Source organism: Notamacropus eugenii, chromosome 5 (genome assembly GCF_028372415.1).
Source record: "Notamacropus eugenii isolate mMacEug1 chromosome 5, mMacEug1.pri_v2, whole genome shotgun sequence".
NCBI lineage: Eukaryota > Metazoa > Chordata > Mammalia > Diprotodontia > Macropodidae > Notamacropus > Notamacropus eugenii.
The window spans coordinates 449,569,489-449,585,924 of record NC_092876.1 but is presented as its reverse complement, the minus strand read 5'-3'; the positions used below and the strand labels follow the sequence as shown (position 1 = coordinate 449,585,924).

Here is a 16,436-nt window from a genome sequence, read left to right as displayed (position 1 = left end):
GAAGGGAAATGAAAAATCTAAGTTGTGTGGTAGTGATTGTGGAACCATGAAAATAAATAAATTAAAAAAGAAACTAACCTTCTATAGTCTTATTTTCCTCCCACTTTTGGGCATTTTCCCAACCAGTTACTTGACTTTTGAGACCTTTGTTGAGAGAAGGGTATATTCTGGGGACCTGTAAGCTCTCAGTTCCTCCAAGGTGGTACAATCAAGGGAGAGGTGTTTACTCCTCTCCTGACCTGTGCACTAGTCTGGGAGCAACCACAAACTTCTCTGCTCAGGAAGCTGGAATTGAATTCCCTCTCCAGAGCCTCCACCAGCTCCACTGTCAGTGCTCCTCTTTACCCCTGGGTGAAGCTCAGGCTGATAATCAGATCAGTGGCTCAATTCCCCCAGGGGTTTTAGGCAGAGGTCTCCCAGGGCTGCCACTCAGGCTGAGATTAGATCAGCCCTTCAACTCCCCCAGGGGTTGTAGGTGGACGGCTTTGAAAACGGCAGCTGCTGAAGGCCTCCCACTGATCTTTGAAGCTGTCTGTGACATAAGTGGGTTGAAGAATCTGAGAACTTCTGCTGGTGGCACCCTGAATCCTGTTCTGGGTCCTGTCCCTGATGCTCCATGCTGGTCTGCCCTCATCACGCTGGTCTGTTCTTGTCATGCTCCACAAGCCTTCTTAAAGACAAAGAAATACAAAGTTTATTAAAGATTCACCATACTGAGTAGACTCTTAAGGAGCCAAACCTTTTGTAATGCTCGTATTGACAAGCAGGCCAGATAGAATCTCAGCTACACAGAGTCTGAGTTGGATTAAACCTAAGCACCTTCATAGAGGCAAGATGGAACTTAAATACAGATAAAGACAGGGTAGAAACCAGGTGTCTCCAAGTAGTATGGGGTGCTAGGGATGGTCTTGATAGATTAAACCTAGGGAGAATCATGATGGGACTGACTGGTGATAGGAACAGACAGAGGAATATCAAAAGAATGATAAATAGAAGGTAGGTAGTATCTGGGCTGGGAGAAATGGAAGGGGAATGCAAGGAACCCCCCACCCCTGAAGGCCAGACATTCCTGGGGTCCTTCAGACAAATGGGGCAAAAGCCTGCCCAATTTAAGGGAAAATGGTCTTGGCTTGGACTTGTTCTTCACTGGTACCTCATTGGCAAGCTGACAGCCACCAGTGAAGACTATGATTTTCTGGACAATATGAACACATTGAAGAGCTTGAAGTATCTAGAAATGAAGGATATAGCAGTAAACATAAGTAGAAACCTAAAGTATTTAAACCAGAAATATACAGCACACAAGCCTTACCTGGATCAGATCAGTTTAATTGAAGAGTAAGTAGTAACTCTTGAACAAACAACTTACAAGTTGGATGTATATTCAAAGAAACTAGAAGCAAAGTACAAGGAGTTAGAAAAACAATGAAAGACTTCTTTAGCACAAAGACTTTGCAAGAATGTTTTTCTGAGAGCTGAAATAAATGGGATGGAACTTATCACTGCTTCAATTCCTAAAAGAAAGCAGTGCTGCTGATTCAAAGAGAATCCCAGCCCACACCTCTGGATGTGTAACTCTGGTCACACCAGATATTTTCCTAAACCTGTCCCCCCACCCTCAAAGCTCCATTTTATCGTGTGCTTCATTGTGTGCCCTGGACCAAGACTCAGAAACGAGGATCAATCCTGTCTAGAGCAGAAACAGGTGAGAGGCTCTCATCTTCCTGTCTCCTCCCTTCTTCCCTCTTCCCTAGGCCCTCTGTCCCCTTCATAACATGTTCTTGATCTTAAATAATAAATGATGAACCATGAAAAAATAACTAAATATATATGTATATATGCATACATACACAGATATATATGTATATATTATACCAACATTCATGTGTGATATATATATATATATATAAAATGTGTTTGTATATACATATATGCCTGTACCTTTAACAAAAGGGAAATATTTACTCATATGTGATCCAAACACTAGACTAAAAATATTCCCAACAAGCAAAACATTATTAATAAAGTTTATCAGTTGAACTAATCCAGAAAGAGCTAAGCAAGGAGAATAACTTACATGTTTCTGGACTGTGCATATCTAAAGAAAAGGAATATATCTTTAGTCATTAAGGACTTAAGGTACTCTCAAAGACCTAGAAAAGATTAAAGGAGAAAGAATTTACTTCACTAATTAATCATTTTTTTTTTGTTAAGAGAATAACAATGAGAAATGATTCAATTTTGATAATGGAGACAAGAGAGAATGAGGGGCAAGAGCTGACCTGTGTCTCACTTAAGTAGAGGATGAGAACACTTAATAATCTATTTTGACTCTCAACACACTTTGGAAATAAGTAAAATAACAAGAAAAAGAACCCCCATGTGTATGTGTGTATGAACATATGCACATACATGAATGCAAAGATAAGAGAAATTGAAAATTTAAATAAGTTCAAAGAAGATGGACTAGGGCAGGTAAATGTCAACATGGTTGTACAGGAAACTATTTGGTTATGTACAACATTGAAGTAGTGTAAGCAAAACTAATGCCAGGGAAAATTTGCTAACTGTAAAGAGGAAAGGGATAAAATCAATATGAGAGAAATAAATGGAGGAAACAGTAAATGTGAAAATCAAAATCTTAAATGTGATTTTATTAAAAAGTGCAATAAAATTAAAAAAAACTACAATTAGAGATAAGATAAAATTCAACTCCACTCAAGAAGTGTGTGTGTGTGTGTGTGTGTGTGTTTGTGTGCATGTGTGTCTAAACATTTCATACAAAAATAAGGGACTAGAGAAAAGTTTATCACATGGCATATAATTTTTAGAAAAGCACGAGTTGTGAATACAACATCAGAAAAATAAGAATTAAAAATGTTAAGAAAAAATAAGCAGACAAACTAGTTAGTGAATATGAACCTATGTTTCAAAGGCACAATAGAGTTGGGGAAAACAGCACTATTTAAAATGTGTACACCAAATGGAATGACATGTAAAACCATAAAAGAAAAGTTAGCAGGATTGGAAACACATCATACATACATGTACTCATGAATTAAAATTTGAGGTCAAATGAAATGCAATATTACAATATACCATATACGGACATAGATAATACAATATCATATATGAGTATATGTATATGTTTGATGTATATATGTGGGAATTAATACATAAAATATGCTATAAGGAATCTTGCAAAAAATAGGAGGAATAGAAAAAAAATAAAAACAACAACTGCAGAACTGGTGAAAAGCTAGTTCTTGCAAAAGCCTGGGAAAGTTGCTAAGCTGATAACTTAACCCGATTAACACAAAAGGGAAAGGAAACTAAATTACCAAAAATAGTATAAAAATAGTTGAATACACAATAACAAACAGAAAAAAATAAAAACTATTTTCCTGAAACAATAATTCATTACTGTAGGATAGAAAAAAATGAAAAGTAAGTTGATAATTACATACAAGATAAGCAACATCCAAATTAACAGAAAATTAAGTTTACATCGTAATCAACTCAATGTAAGAAGGTAAAACTGAGTAAGTCATAAAGAGAATTGAAAAGGATGATGTTTCCTTTTTTATCATTATTAATTTTATTTATTGTTAGTGTTCTACAATCAATCACTATCATATAACTTAGATTTATTTTCCCCTCACTCTTCCCTACCACTCCCTCCCACCCTGAGACAGCACACAATTTTATATAGGTTCTAGACACACATTCCTATTAAATACAATTTCACTGTAGTCAAGCTGTGTAAAAGAATTAAAATGAATGGGAGAAATCATATTATGAATCAAAACCTAATATAAAAGAAAATGATCTGCTACATTCAACAATTGAATTCCCCATTTCTTTCTCTGAATGTGGAAGGGATTTTGCCTTAAAAGACCATTGGGAATTTTTTTAAGTCCTTGCATTGCAATGAAGTTCCAAGTCTACCAGAAAAACAAAACAAAAAAAACCAAAAACAACTCTCGCACACTGTGGTTGTTACTGTGTACAAAGTTCTCCTGGTTCTGCTCCTTTCACTCAGCATCAGATCATATAAGTCTTTCCAGGCCTCTCTGAAGTCTTGTTCATCATTTCTTATAGTGCAAGAGTATTCCATTATATTCATATACCATAATTTACTCAGCCATTCCCCAATTGATGGGCAGCCCCTTGATGTCCAGTTTTTGGCCACCACAAAGAGAGCTGCTATAAATATTTTAGTGCATGTGGGACCCTTTCTCATTTTTATGATCTCTTGGGGATACAGTCCTAGAAGCGAGATTGCTGGGTGAAAGGGTACGCATATTTTTGTAGCCCTTTGGGCATAATTCCAAAGTGCTCTCCAGAATAGTTGAATGAGCTCAGATCTCCACCAACAGTGAAGAAGTGTTCCAACTCTCTCATATCCTCTCCAACATTGTCATCTTCCTGTTCTGTCATGTTAGTCAATCTGATAGGTGTGTGTGATGTGGTACCTCAGAGGTTTTTGATTTGCATCTCTCTAATCAATAGCGATTTATAGCAGTTTTTCACATCACTATAGATATCTATAATTTCTTCCTCTGAAAACTGCCTGTTCATATCCTTTGACTACTTATCAATTGTGGAATGACTTTTATTCTTGTTCATTTGACTCAGTTTTCTATATTTTTTAGAAATGAGATCTTTATCACAGATATTAGCTGCAAAAATTCTTTCCCAGTTTTCTGCTTCCCTCCTAATCTTGGTTGCATTGAGTTTGGTTGTGCAAAATCTTTTCAGTTTAATGTAATCCAGATTGTCCAGATGAGGAAGTTTTCTGAATGAAACACGGTGAAACTTCGAAATAATGATATTGCCTCCAATTTTTGATTGCTTGTATATTTTTTTATTCCTTTTAATAGCATTTCTGCATTTAAAAAAAATTATAGGGAAATGGGGCATTTTTTTCTATTTTCCTGTATTTAATAGGAAGGCTTATAGTGTTTTATCATTGCAAATAATGCTAACTTGGCAGTTTTGATACCATTTTGATCATATCGTAGATCTATTACAGTATTATTACTGGTTTTTAGCATAAACGACTGATATAACTTGTCAAAAATTTATTGCGTATATTTATATGATACTTTTTTGCTACTTGTTTATATTATGGTTGTTATCATTATTAGCACAATTTGAAGTACATTCTCAATCCTAGAACAAATTTTTGTTGATCACAGTGGATAACGTGGGAGAAATGATATATTGCTTTATTCCTTTTGCTAAGATTTTTTTTAATTTTCCATAAACATTCATTTATTGTATCAGTCTATATTTCTTTTTGCCTTTTTTCCCTACCTGGTTTAGACATTAGGAACACATTTTTTATTTTAAAAAATTTTGTTAGAATTCTTTTATTTCTAAATTATTTAAAATATATTCAATTTTGTTGCTTTTAATTGTTTTTGAATGAGAGAAAATGATGCTTGAACAATATCTTAAAGGAAGAGACATATTCTGTGACACAGAGGTAGTGAATGAGTACAGATTTGGATAACTAAGGTACATTGTTCCATATACAGTAATGTATATATCCATATAGATACGTGATATGTAGATAGGAGAGAGAGAGAGAGAGAGAGAGAGAGAGAGAGAGAGAGAGAGAGAGAGAGAGAGAGAGAGAGAGAGACAGAGACAGAGACAGAGACAGAGACAGAGACAGAGACAGAGACAGAGAGAGTTTACAGAAGATTGAGAAAAAAATCTCCTTGATTCTTTAATAGAATATCTACTTCTACCAAATCTCAAAGGATCTGTATATCACCTGTTAGGCTAGATAGGGGGGGAATATTCATTAGTTTGTTTAATTCTTCTATTTTTAACAAGAACATCTTTGTAGCAATTAGGGAACAAAGAAGACACTTAAGGGAACCAGTTATTCGAGCTAGTTCTAAACTTCATTATAATACAACTCAGAGCAAAATGTCAAATAGAGAACAAAGTGGAGTCACTTATATTCTCAGAGAAATTCACTTTAAACATGGGAAAGAGTGCTGAATTTGGAATCAGAAGGAATGAAAGTCAAATCTGCTCTTAAGTGGACAGGGTAATATTTAGAATTCATAATGATATAAAAGAAAAAGTCATTCACAATATTTAAATAAAACAAAGCCCAAGGGTCATACTAGATAATCTCTAAGTATTCTTCATATTCTAAATTATTTTTTTCCTTTTTACCTAGTATAATTCCTCCTGAAATATTGGGAACTTAGTTCAGAAACAAGTCCCTCTATTTTCCATGTGATACTTTAAACATTTTATGTAAATTTAAATGTATGTAACCACGTTAAAATCATGTTATCTGAGGGTACAATGCAATGCATAGCTATTTAGTAAGTATATTTTAGAGCATGGCTAAAAAAAGAGCAATACAATTATTTTTTTAAAGGTAAACTTCAAATGGCAAAAAACATTACATTTTAAACTGGGTACATCTATTTAAAACACACATACTGTACAACTCAGTAGATTGAGAACACCACCGACTACACCATATTAGAAAACAAAGGTAGGGATAACTTTGGCTTGTAGAAACCTCCATATTTTCTCTGGCATCTGAAAGTCAAGGGTAAGGGCCTCAGGGATACTGCAAACATGAAAATCTATGCAGATTTGTATCCAAATCTGTACTCATTCATTTCATGCAAACATGAAAAAGATATGGTGAAGATCAGACCAAGGAGAAAATAAAGCTGACATGGTAAGTTGTTGTACGGACACCATGTGTATAATATGTGTGTTGCAAATTATATTTTCTTTGGAGGATGTATGTATAGACATTGTCAAGATATTAGGAGATACTCTGTTTCTCAGAGCTAAGACCCAGCAAGCAAGCTGTGCCTTGAGATTGGCATAACAATCCTTTTCACTTACCCTCTGGATGTTCTCACCCTCTGGTAAAATCACATAATTCTTGTATTGCTTTGACACCAGCACCAGGTGTTGCCTGAGCTCAAACAAGCACTGGATAAGTACTCATGTCCCAGTCATCAAGCCCTGCTATGAATCAAACAAATCATTGGTGTCATTACACTGCTTCGTCAGGAATATAGCCCAATGCATAGCCATTAGTATAAGTATTGACATCTCCCTGAAATGCCTCAGATTGCCCAGTCACTAAGGGCAGAGCCCTGGCAGATGTGCCTTTGTTTCCAAGCTGTTTCCCTCACTTTGAAAATAAACTTGCATTTGATTTTTGACTCTCTTGTCTCCAGCCTGCTCTGTCAGCTCCAGCCTTCCGCAAGTTAAGGCCTGATTTGGTCCATCTGACAACACGAACATGTGCACAAATACACAAGCAACCCAAAAGTACACAAAAAAAGACTGAGACTTTAGTATGTACCAGGGTGGGTACAAAGCAATGAGACCACAGATCCAAGGAATACAAGGTCAAAACCCTTTCTTCTGGCTTCTATAAAACTCAGAATTTTAGTTTTTTAAAAAGTCAATTTAGAGCTATAAGTTTGAGGGTAGAATCTAGCAAGTAACAAAAAGATTTCTGTATCTGAGCTAGGAATGTGTTTGGGAAACTGAAAGAAAATGGAGGTTTTCCAATAATTGATCAATTAGTATCCATTAAATTCCGAGTATCTACTAGGCATTAGAGATCTAAAGAAAAAAAAGGGAAAGTTACTACTCTAGAAAAGGCCTACAGTCAAACTACTTACTGTAATTGGTGTGTTTGTCATTTGTGATTGTACCAAAATACCTCTTTTCATTGATAATCTAGTCTTCATAACTTACCTATGTATATATTCCTTGTATCCCTACCAATTATTTTACATGTATATTTGTAATCAATCAACATTTTCCTTATAAAAAGCTCTGTAATGTAATGTGAAAAATTTGCAACTTTTAAAAGACATATATATATATATATATATATATGTTTATATGCACATTTCACAAACATTAACTGAAAGGAAACCACATGAGATAGGTAGAGTAGCTATTAGATTAACCATCCTTTTATAAATAAATTGAAGTACAAAGAATTCCAATAAAATTGCAAATCAATGGTAGAACCAGGAAGAGAAACAAGTCCCATGTCCCCTGCTCTAGAAGGATTTTTTTCATCACATATGTGTTCTCCTAAGACATTTCTCCTCTCCCCACACATATTTAAATTGCCTTTTGTGAAAGCCTCTCTAAAACAATTTCCTTCACATATCTGTAAAGTGAGAATGTGATTATGACAACCTTTGCTTTAACCTGAAATCTACAACTTTTACCCAGTTGGATTTGACAGTATATCTCTTCTTTTTACACACATGCTGACTGTTTAGCATTTGAGACTTTTTTCTCTAATTGATGCTAAATTTCTGTCGAATTCTTGAAAGTCTGAAATAGTAGGCCAAGTGGTATCAATAAGTTCTTCCTCAATTCTTTTCATCTAAGTAGAACTGTATCAAGAGCTTGGCATAGTGAAAAGAACTACATTGGAAATCCAAGGTCTCATTTCCAGTTTGGCTCCACTGTGTGAACTTGGGCAAATCATTTAAGCTGAGGCTTATTTTTCAAATTCTTTTTTAAGTTAAATTATTTGATTTTAGTTTTCAACATTCACTTCCATAAGTTTTAAATTTTCTCCCCCTCACTCCCTAAGACAGCATGCAATCTGATATGGCTCTACGCATACATTTTTATTAAATGCATTTTCACATTAGTCATGTTGCAGAGAAGAAATACAATGAATGGGAGAAACCATAAAAAAACAAAACAAAACAAAAAAGAAAACAATCTGCTTTACTCTGCATTCTGACTACATAGTTCTTTCTCTGGATGTGTATGGCATTTTCCATCATGATTCCTTTGGACTTGTTTTAGGTCCGTATGTTTCAGAGAAGAGCTAGGTCTATCAAAATCAGTCAGTGTACACAGTGGCTGTTATTGTTTACAATTTTCTCCTGATTTTGCTCACTTCACTCAGTATCAGTTAGTTCATATTAGTTTTTCGAGGATTTTCTGAAGTCTGTCTTCTGATCATTTCTTATAGCACAATAATATTCCATTACATTCATCTACCACAACTTGTTTCACCATTCCCCAAATGATGTGTGTCCCTTCAATTTCCAGTTCTTGGCCATCACAAAAATAGCTAGTATAAATATTTTTGTATGTGTGGGTCCTTCTCTCATTTTTACGTTCTCTTTGGGAAGCAGCCCTAGAAGTTGTATTGCTGGGCCAAAGGGTATGAACCCTTTGGGAATACCTCTAAATTGCTTTCCAGAATGGTTGGATAACAGCTGTACCAACAATGAAATAGTGTTCCTATTTTACAAATTCTTAGAAGAGAAAGAATAATATTTGTGCTATTTGCATCACAATATTGTTGACAGGATCAGTTGAAGATGTGCATATAAAGACCTTAAGATATGTAAGTTGTGGTTGCCATTTTTTTGTTTCACCAAAGTAATGTATGATCAAAAATGCAGTTGGAGTGGTGATATGTTAAGAATGAGTGAGAATTAATTCATGCCTCCTATGCTAATTTTTTATCCTGTTACAAAGAGAACTATTAAAAAGAGATAATGAAGGTCTTCAGTACACCAAGTCACACTCTTCCCTCCAACCCCCGCCCCCCCCTCCCCACACCTTCTGCTTCCTAAACTCAGTGGCAAGTACGTGAGAGGAAATGAAGTAGAGTAGAATAAGTTGAGGGGTTATATATGGGTTTCACTCTGTCTTGTTGAAATCAGTAGTTGAATCAATGAAATGAGAGATCCCTAGGGATATTTCCAGAGGGAGAAGATGAAGAAAAGTGAAAGAAGGTAAGGAGTAGCTGCAGCAGATTTAGGGATAGGAGTGGTGTGTGACCACTATTCCATTTATAGAGATCACATTTCTGTGTTTTATTTGCCAATCTTCATGAGTTCTTGTGCCTCTAAAAATCTGAGCAATAGATGCCAACCTTCTGGAGGGTAGATTTCCCATATTAAAGTAGGTTATTTATCACATTTTAGTCAGTGACTAGAATTTGGAACTTTTCACTTTTGATAGGGCACAGCAATTCTTGCCTACAACTAGTACAACTTTTGAAGACTTAAGTGCATCTGTCTATATAATGAGACCTTAAAATAGAGCTGCAGCAGATGGCTATTAATATTACTATTACTAGTTTTAGAAAATTGTTACAATTGTTCTATTCCTGCCATTCTGGGATTCAACAACACTTAGGACATCTTTGATACACAGAGGGTGAGTGATAAATGTTTACTGGCTTACTATAGTGCCTGTTATTGAGAAGCTTCCAGTCTAACGGCTGAATCATGTTAATTCAAATTCTATAATTGCAAGCATCAAAGATCTAATTATCAGGAATCAAGAGTAACCTGAAGCAGTAGTCAGAATTAGGAAAAATAGTAATTAAATCATTAGAATTACTAAATTATTGTAGGATTATTCCACAATTCCCTTTCAAAAGTAAACTTTAAGACAGCACTATTAGTCTTTTGACAATTAACTGAGGATATTTTTGTTGGATTTTAAAACTTTTTTCTTTAATATTCCCAATTCATTATTGTAAGTACATATCATTTGAATCATTGAGAATTTACATCAGTGCTACCTCCTTTAATGGCCTATACTGTTTACTCACAATTATTTGCCTTGACTGAGGCCTTGCAACTCAACCATTAGTGCAGTCTTGTGAATGTTAATTTCCTGTGATTTACCCAGAACTGGCTTATTCTGTGAATTTTTTAAATGCAAAGTACAATGAAAGATCAAACTGGGCATACATCTTGTTTCTACAATTTTGCTTAAAATACTTTTTTTCAATTTGAAATCCTTCTACCTAATTGAAATAGTATTCCTAATAATTTTAAGGTTTTAGCACTAAAACTGTCCAGTAATACACTATTAGATTGGATATGTGCAATTCAATAAAATTACTTTAACTAGTGTCATCAATTACTTGCTACTGTTCCATTTTTTAAAAGGAAATTGCACATCCAAAGTACTTGCTGAGCCCAGTCTTTTGCCAAGAAAAAAGTCTGAAACTATTAGCTGTTCCTCTTATGGATTTTTAAAATGTCATTGTTTTTAAATATATTATTGCTCTGCTATATTTCTCAGGATGTAATATAAGTAGAGGAAGTATGACATAGTGGATAGAGTATTAGGCTTTGAATCAGGAAAGCATGGGGTTCATATTCAATCTCTGATTGCAATTGTGTGACTTGGAAAAATTCATTTGGTGCTATATGACCAGGCAAATACCCCTGGTCTATCTACTAAGTCAGACACATGTTACTATCTTCACTGGTGGTTTGAGTTTCTAGCTTGTATTCTCTCCATTGAAAATAGCAGAGAAACTGAGCCAAGATGGCAGAACAAAGGCAAAGACTAGCCTGAGGCCTACCCTGAATCCTTCCAAATACCTTGAAGTAATGACTCCAAACAAATTATACAGCAGTAGAATACACAAGACAGAGTAAAACAAAAATGACCTAATATAACTTAGAAGGCTAGAAAGAAAGATCTGTTGCACTAGGGTGAGACAAAAGTACAGTCCAACACAGGCCACTCCAGCTCAAACAAGGCCCCAGTAAGCCATGAAAAGGCCTTAGGAGTCATTGAATCAGCAGCAACCATAGCTACTTCCAGAACTCTCAGATCACATATAGTATGGAAGTCAAACAAGCGGTCAGAAGGAAATTATAAGTCTCTCTTTGTTAGTACTGAGGTTGCACTCTGTTGCTTTACCCATTTTGCAACCTGGGTCACAGTCCTGGGTGGTAGTACCAAGGTGAAGTGGAACACCAGCACACGACAACTTGCATCTACAGTGGTGGGGGAGACCCTTTTCAAAATTCCAGGGCAGAAACGAGTACTTGTGGTCCTTCACACACCAAACCACAGGCCAAGAGTAGTAAAACTCTTTAGATGGAAGAACTGAGAAATTACAGGTCCCTAGAACAATCTCTGAAAACAGCTGCACAAAGCCCCCAAAGCTTGGGACAGTACACTCACTGCCCTGCAAACAGGGCTTTACAACATGTTAAAGTCAAGTAACAAGTCAGGAAAATGTGCAAAGTGCAGAAAAGAAAATCTTGACAATAGTTATGAAAGTGACAAGAAAGACAAAAAAAAACACATTCAGAAGAAGATAGCAGAGTCAAAGCTCGTACATCCAAAGCTTCCAAGAAAAATAGGAATTGGCATCAGACCATTGTAAAGCATATCACAGCAACACACCTGAGAACTGCTGCTGTGAATGATTTCAAGGATATAATTGCATAGGACAATTCACTCTCTATTCAGCAACAAATTAAACATTGTTCAATAAAGTAAAACATAACATCCATAGCAACATCCTTAAGGAAAACATACGATCAAATACATAGTTGTCATTACGATAGCAACATCCTTAGTACCAAGTATCCAAGTAAAGTCCTTTTTCAAACTAACAAACTATCCACCACTAGGTCACAGTAAGAGCAATATTCTTAATCACTCACTATCAAGTGTCCAAGTAAAGTCCTCTTTCATCTTAACTCGAGGTTGACTTCCAAGTCCCATGGTTCATCCTCTGTGGGTTGACCACTCCCAGCTCTTGCTCAGGTTCACACACAGGCAATTCTCTGCTCCTGCACCTTGTCCCAGATCATGGGGAGTGTTCCACTTCAAACTTGTCCTTCTTCTGCCTCATAGTAGGCACCAGGGCCTCCTACCTACAGCTTCTGTTTCTAGTAAAACAAAGCTAAACAGATTTACAATGTTTATTTCAATTCACTCATAAAGATCAACAGACAGGGCTTCTCTCTGACAAATTAACACAGACCAAAAAAAAGGACTTCTGCCCAAGAAATTGACACAGATCAACAGACAGGGCTTCAACATCACAAACATTCTTTTTGCTAGGCCTCATATATACATACATACATATATACTTACACATATATATGCATGCATGTATATATGTGTATATATAACATATATAATGTACGTATTATGTGTGCACATACATATATGTGTGTATACATACATATATGTGTGCATATTATATACATACATATATATGTATATACTGTTTCTAATCAAAGACGGTTGATTCAAACATAGGCAATACCCAAACAAAGGCACTTGATTGGCTAAAACTCAAACACCAAAAGATCCTACTTTGCTTGCTGTTACAACCATGGAAGACCTTAAAAAGGATTTCAAAAATAAAATAAGAACAATAAAGAAAAAAAATGGAAGAGAAATGAGAATATTGCAAGAGAATCATGAAAAAAAAGGTCAGCAGCTTGGTAAAGGAGACACAAAAAATACTGAAGAAAATAACACCTTAAAAATAGACTAGGCCAAATGATAAAAGAAGTCCAAAAAACCAATGAGGAGAACGCTTTAAAAGGCTGAATTGACTAAATGGAAAAAGAAGCTCAAAAACTCACTGAAGAAAAAAGTCCTTAAAAATTAGAATTAATAAAATGAAAAGAAATGACTTTATGAGAAATCAAGAAACAATAAAATAAAAACAAAATTATTGAAAAATAGATTATGTGAAATATGTATTTGGCAAAGCAACTGACCTGGAAAATAGATCAGGGAGAGATAAATTAAAAATTTTTGGACTACTTGAAAGCCATGATTAAACAACAACAACAACAACTTAGATATCATCTTTCCAAGAAATTGTCAAGGAAAACTGCCATGATTTTTTAGAACCAGAGAGCAAAATAGAAATGGAAAGAATCCAACCAGCACTTCCTTAAAGAGATCCTAAAATGAAAACCTCCAGGAATACTACATTCAAATTCCAAAGCTCATAGGTCAAGAAGTAAATATTGCAAGCAGAAAAAAGAAAGAATTCAAGCACCATGGAGTCACAGTCAGGATAACAAAAGATTTAGCAGCTTCTATGATAAAAGACCAGAGGACTTGTAGTATGATATTCTGGAGAGTGAAGGAGCTAAGAGTGAAACTAAGAATCACCTACCCAGAAAAACTGAGCGTAATCCTTCTGAGGAAGAAAAGTAGTCATTCAGTGAAATAGAGGACTTTCAAGCATTCTTGATGAAATGACCAAATCTTAATAGGAAATTTGACTTTCACATAAAAGTCTCAAGAGAAGCATAAAAATGTAAATAGGAAAGGGAAACCATAAGGGATTTAATAAGGTTAAACTGTTTATATCATACAGGAATATAATACTTGTAACTCATAAGAACTTTCTCATCATTAGGGCACTTAGTAGAAGTATGTATAGACAGAGGGCACATGTGAGTGAAACATGAAGGGATGATATCTTTTTTTTAATTAGAAAAATACACTTTTATTTTGTATTTTTTGTTTATTTTCAGTATTACCCAATCACTACCATACAACCAAGATTTTTTCATTCCCCCCCTACCCCTCCAGCCCCTTCCCTGAGAGGGCATACAATTTTACATAGGTTCTACACATGCATTCCTATTAAATACATTTTCACCATAGCTATGTTGTGTAGAAGAATTAAAATGAATGGGAGAAGTCATATAACAAACCAAAATGTAATAAAAAAGAAAATGATCTGCTACAATCTGTAATTGAAGTCCATAGTTCTTTCTCTGGATGTGAAAGACAGTTTGACTTAAAAGACCTTTGAGAACTTTTTAAGTCCTTGCATTGCAATGAAGTTCTAAGTCTATGAGAAAAAGTTTTCACACACTGGTTGTTGCTGTGTACAATGTGCTCCTGATTCTGCTCCTTTTGCTCAGCATCAGATCATATAAGCCTTTCCAGGTCTCTCTGAAGTCTTCCTGTTCATCATTTCTTGTAGCACAATAGTATTCGACTATATTCATACACCACAATATATTCAGCCATTCCCCAATTGATAGGAATCCCCTTGATTTCTAGTTATTGGCCACCACAAAGAGTGCTGCTATAAATATTTTTGTACATATGGGACCCTTTCACATTTTTATGCTCTCTTGGGGACACAATCCTAGAAGTAGCATTGCTGGGTAAAAGGGTATGCACATTTTTGTTGCCCTTTGGGCATAGTTCCAAATTGCTCTCCAGAATGGTTGGATCAGCTCACAGCTCCAGCAACAATGAATTAGAGTTCCACCCTTCCCACATCTTCTCCAGCATTTACCATCATCCTGGTCTGTCATGTTAGTCAATGTGATAGGTGTGATGTGGTATCTTAGAGTTTTTTTGATTTGCATCTCTCTAATCAATAGTGATTTAGAGGATGTTTTTTCATATGATTACAGATAGTTTTAATATCTTCCTCTGAAAAGTGCCTGTTTATATCCTTTGAGTATTTATCAGTTGGGGAATGACTTGTATTCTCATACATTTGACTCAGTTCTCTCTATTTTAGAAATGAACCCTTTATCACAGACACTAGTTGCAAAAATTCTTTCCCAGTGCTCTGCTTCCCTCCTATTCATGGTTGCATTGGATTTGGTTATGCAAAAACTTTTCAGTTTAACAAAATCCAAATTATTCCTTTTGTACTTCGTAATGCTTTCTATCTCTTCTTTAGTCAAAAATTCTTCCCTTCTCCATAAATCTGAGAAATACACTATTCCTTGCCCTACTAATTCGTTTATAGTATCACACTTTATACCTAGATCATGTACCCATTTAGGTATTGTGTATTGGTGTCAGTCATTGGTCTATGCCTAGTTTCCCCCAGAGTTTATCCAGTTTCCCCAGTAATTTTTGCCAAACAGTGAGTTCTTATCCCAGAAGCTGGGGGTCTTGGGTTTATCAAACAGTAGATTCCTATATTCATTTCCTACTGTCTCTTGAGGACCTATTATATTCCACTTCTCTATTCTTCTGTTTCTTAGCAAGTACCAAGTCATTTTGATAACTGTTGCTTTATAATATAATTTGAGATCTGATAGAGCTAGGGCATCTTCCCTAGTACTTCTTTTCATTAGTTCTCTTGCTATTCTGGACCTTTTGTTCTTCTAGACAAAAACTGTGATATTATTTTTTCTAAATCTGGAAAATAATTATCAGTTAGTTTGGTATGGCAATAAATAAGTAAATTAATTTAAGTGGAATTGTCATGTTTATTATATTGGCTTGGCCTACCTACCACTTAGATCTGACTTTATTTGTGTGAAAATTATCTTATAATTGTGTTCATATAATCCCTGGATTTGTTTTGTCAGGTAAACTTCCACATATTTTATGGTGTCTACCTTAGCTTTCAATGGAATTTCTCTTTCTAGCTCTTTGCGTTGGGCTTTGTTAGTAATATATAGAAATGCAGAAAATTTGGGTGGGTTTATTTGTAACCTGCAACTTTGCCAAAGTTGTTTATCATTTCATGTAGTTTTTTACTTGAATCTCTGGGATTCTCTTAGTATATCATCATATCATCTGCAAAGAGTGATAGCTTAGTTTCTTCTTTGCCTGTTCTAATTCTTTCAATTTCTTTATCTTGTCCAATTGCTATAGTTAAC

General features: G+C 35.2%; 1 pseudogene; it reads right to left on the bottom strand.

The window, feature by feature from the left end:
* Positions 1–440: 440 nt before the first annotated feature.
* The window catches only part of LOC140508048 (uncharacterized), a 107,789-nt pseudogene continuing 91,793 nt past the window's right edge, over positions 441–16,436 (bottom strand).